Raw genomic sequence first — 4,768 nt, 5'->3', positions numbered from 1 at the left:
TATCGATATAAGGAGCTATTGTATTCAATACTGGACTGGTTTTGCTGGATTATGAAATAAAGCTAAGGACATTTCACTGGAATCTTGTACATAGTTGGAACAAATAAGTATTATCTCTTCATGTTTAAATATTGTTTTCTCTTCATGTTATAAATATTCACGTGTGTCTCTTATGAAATCTGAAAAAGTAAACAAGGAATGATATCTTAGAATTAGCTTAAATGCTCTCTGTTTTAACTATTTTCTTTCTATATGTTTTCTACTAAACTATCTTGGTCTAGGAATTCTTAATTTTTTCCTTACTTCCATAGTTTCCCACCCCTTTGGTCCATAGTAAAGGATTCTTCATTTCCCTTTGCTACTGATCATCCTTCTTTTCTTCATCCTAATCCCGCGTAAGGGTTCTTCATTGCCCTTTGCCCTGGTTAGGACTACCTCATCCATTTGAACATGCTGATTTGCTTTTTGTTGTGCTAGCCTACCCTGTGAACTCTTACCTTAGTGATTGATCAGATCCAGTCAAACCACTCTTTGATTGACTCCATAGCCCAATGGCTTGAATACTTGTTCTGTCCATCTGTTTTCTTAATTCCATCAACCAATCAAAACCAAAACATCAAGAGCACTAATACCTAGCCTAAAATCCCACCCAAAACAAAGTTAAATTATAAAGAGAGAGCCCTCTCTAGGCTTAGGTTGGCTAGAACTCGAGTCTAAAAGATTAGGTTTGTGGTTACCTTAGACTATTCCTTCTTTGATACCTTCTAGGGAAGACATATGAGTGATAACATAGTGGCAACCATACTGGGGAACTCAAACTCCCAGTCTTAATAAACCTTTGAGAAATTCAAATTTTTTTTTTCAAGCCTCTTAAAGGGTTTATTAGAAGTTATTTCAAAAATTCATAAAAAAGAAAATAATTAGAAAAATTTCGAAATCTGGCTTTAGGGAGAACTCACTATACCAGGGCCAACCCTGATCCAAATCGTCCCCTGTATTTGACAATCCCAACCTTATTCCGAGAATAATTAGAAGATAAGAAAGTTCAGTAAGCCCAAGACCTTTATTCAGATCCAATTCTTGTCTTGTTGAGTGGTTGCTCATAGAAGACCTCCCTTTTGACGAGTATTTTGATGATTCCCTATTTAGAACCAAGTCTGAGAGTGAACTTGAGGACATAGTTCTAGATCCAGAATTCACAGCTGAACTTGAAGTCCAAAGAGAAAACTTGTCAATTGATCAGTGCCTTCTGAATTCCCCTCAAACATCCCTTACTACTGATAGAATCCTTTAACTTTCTGAAACAACTTCAACTTCTTTTAGCTTAGCATCATTTCCCCATACCTCTGAAGATCATCCCTCATCTCCATTCATACCTTCACTCCCCCATCAACCTATCACTACCCTTCAAATAGCCGTTACCCCCGTTACCCCGACTCCCCCTGTTGTCCCAAATCCCCCTTTTACCCCAACTCCTATTCTCAATCCTATCCAACTTAGAGCTATGGCACTTAGATATGCCCCTCTTGTGATGCCTTCTCCTCAAGGTGCCTTACTAGCAGATTATAAGAGTATAATTGTCTTATTTGATGGCATTGGATCTTACACAACACAACAACACACAAAGAAAATGACAAATTATTTTGAATTGCATGAAATTGACATAGGAGATGTTCAAATGAGAATTTTTGCCAAACTCTAGTTGGAGAAGTGAGAACATGGTTTAGATCTTTGCCTCCTAATAGTATAGATAGTTTAGAAATTTTTTGCGAACAATGTTTACATAGGTGGGAGAACAAAAACAACCCTATTCAAATTCTTTTTGAATATGAAAACCTCAAGATGGGACCAAACGAAACCATTCAAGACTACTGTACTAGGTTTAACAATGTATATAATGCAATACCACTTGACCTTAGACCTCCACCTGGCTTAGCCTTGATTAATTTTCCAGATAGATTTGACACAGATATTTCTTTTCAACTTAGAGAAAGGAATCCCCCTACGCTAGAAGATATGCAAAGTGTTGCAGTTAGTGTAGAAGCTAATCTGCTATCCAAAATATCTAGGGTTAGAAATGAGAGAAGAACACCCCTGAAATATGAAACTTCACCCTTTGATAAAAAAAAAATGGATGCTTTAGCTAAAGGAAGGGAAATATTGATGCATAGAATAGAAGTCATTGAAAGGAAACCTCACTGGGATAGCCAACAGGCACCTCTAGTGAGGAATCCAAATTTTAGGAAGAACCAGAACCAGAAAACTGGTAAAAATGGGCCTGATCAGAACATTAGACCTCCTTTCCAAGAGAATTATGTTGAAACTTCCGATCAAGAAGACCTTGAGCTAGACACCCAAATCAACATAATGGGCATAGATGATGAAGAAACTGCCTTTCTGACTCAGGATGATCTGGAATTATACATGCTTCAACAGTTACAGACCCAAACTGGAAAATCTTTCGATTACAAGCAAGGGTATGACTCTTCTATTTTCAAAGTGCATAAACAGTACAATATGAGGATAAAAAAGAACGCTGATATTCCAGACTAAAATAAGAAAGTAGTACCTAATTAGCCTAAGAAAGTAAAAGCTACAAATTAGAATCCTTTAGTTACAATAACTCTTCAAATCCTTTCTAGATCAAATCAGAATCCTCCCAGTCCCACCATTGAAGATGTAATCAATGACCAACCTTCTAATAAGAAACCTTCCACTTCAGTTCCCCTCAAGGAAACAGTGGAACAATCTCCATAAATTATATTAGAAAATCCAATTAAAAAGACCCCAAACACTGAAAAGAAGAACAAACTACTTCGAACCCTGTTGCTAAGATTTCAAATGTTCAAACAGACAAATCCCCTCTGCCTTTCAATTTGGGAGCAGAGGTGGCCAAACATAAAATCTTAGTCCCATTAACAGAACTGGTTAAACGTGAAACTTACAGATCTCAAATAAGCAAATCTTTAAACTTCGTTGAAAATTAAGACTCCGTTAACCTATTTGATGATCAACCTGAGTTAATTTTCGGTCCTGATGTTAATGGAAAACCAATGGAAGGAGAGATACCACTCTTCTACATTAGCCTTAACATCCACGCTAAAATCCTACATAATGCCATGCTAGACTCTGGGGCTTCACACAATCTTATGCCTAAATCTGTTATGGGAAGCTAAACTTGGGTATCACTAGACCCTAGAAAGACCTGCTTTCATTTGATTCAAGCCAAGTGAAGTGCCTAGGACTTATAAAAGACCTGTGTATTTCCCTAGTGCAGTATCCTACTAAGACCATTCTTATGGACATAGTTGTTGCTGATATACCACCCAAGTATGGTATGCTGTTGTCTAGATCTTGGGGTGCCAAACTCCTGGGATCTCTGCAACTTGACATGTCGTATGCTACCATATCAGTCTTTGGACATCCTAAGAAACTGTATAGAGAGACTCTGATGAGGTATGTATTGAGTACATAGGAGAGACCTCAAAACATTCCTGTATATCCAATGCATTCTGATATTGATTCTTTCATTCTTTACAATGCTGAATCTAACCAAGAAAATAGTTCAAACAACATTATGGTAGAACCAAATGAAATTACAGTAATAGAAGAAAATCAAAGTGTTCAAATTCATGAGATTTCAGATAATAAAGATGACCTAGATACTTTAGTCAAAGAAGATTTTATTCCCCCAGACAGTAAGAATTATGAACATGAAATTCTATGGCACCTTGAATTCGATGGGTCAGTAAACAAACTAGGTGCAGTTGCAGGAGTATGGATTTACAACTTAGAAAATGACCATTCAGAGGGTCATGCCTACAGATTTAACTTTAAATGTACAAACAACATGGCCAAATATGAAGCACTTCTGTTAGGTCTGAAATTGGTCAAAAGGTTAGGAGCCAAAAGAGTCTCTATTATGGGAGATTCTGAGTTGGTAATAAAACAAATTAATGTTGTTTATATGACTAGGGATCCTAGATTAGGATTTTATAGAGGCACAATTGTAGAAATACTAAATACTTTTTTAGAAACCAAGCTTGCTCTTATTCCAAGAAAGCACAATACGCAAGCTCATAGTTTAGCGATGTTTTCTAGTACTTGCAAGTTGTCATTTCATCCTAGCCATCAGTACACCACTGAGGTTAGGCATAGACCTGCTATTCCTGACAACTTAAAGAATGAGAAAGTATTCGATAATGATCAACAAATTAACAATTTTCTAACTTTAGATGATGAATTTTTAAATAGAAACATAGACACAGACATAGCATTAGATTTTGATTACACTGATGAAGTAGAAATTAACAAAGTAGAAGATGAAAAGATAAATAATTTCCATCCCACAAAGTTTACAAAACCAGATATTCGAAACCTAAAACAAATGGAAATTGATGAAGCAATTGATGAAGAATCTAAAGTCATCAATCTTAAAGACAATATTTTGCCCAAAGGATTAACTCCTTTGGAGGACTTATTTGATTCAAACGATGTCCCTAAAAAGCCGAAAATGGAACCTTTAAAATCAGACATTGAGGAAAATAACATAGGCTCTGAGGAAGATCCCAAAATGATAAAACTTTCAAAGTCTTTACCTCCCAATGAAAAACTGAAATACATAGAACTGTTAAAAGAATTCCAAGATGTTTTTGCTTGGAATTATGAGGACTTGAAGTCCTATGATACCAGCATAATACAACACACCATTCCATTAAAAGAAAATTAGAAGCCTTTTAGACAAAAGCTTAGAAGGATTAACCCTATT

Source organism: Pinus tabuliformis, chromosome 3_2, assembly GCF_031772625.1.
Source record: "Pinus tabuliformis cultivar Carrire ecotype Pingquan chromosome 3_2, CPIR1, whole genome shotgun sequence".
NCBI lineage: Eukaryota > Viridiplantae > Streptophyta > Pinopsida > Pinales > Pinaceae > Pinus > Pinus tabuliformis.
This window is presented reverse-complemented; position numbering follows the sequence as displayed.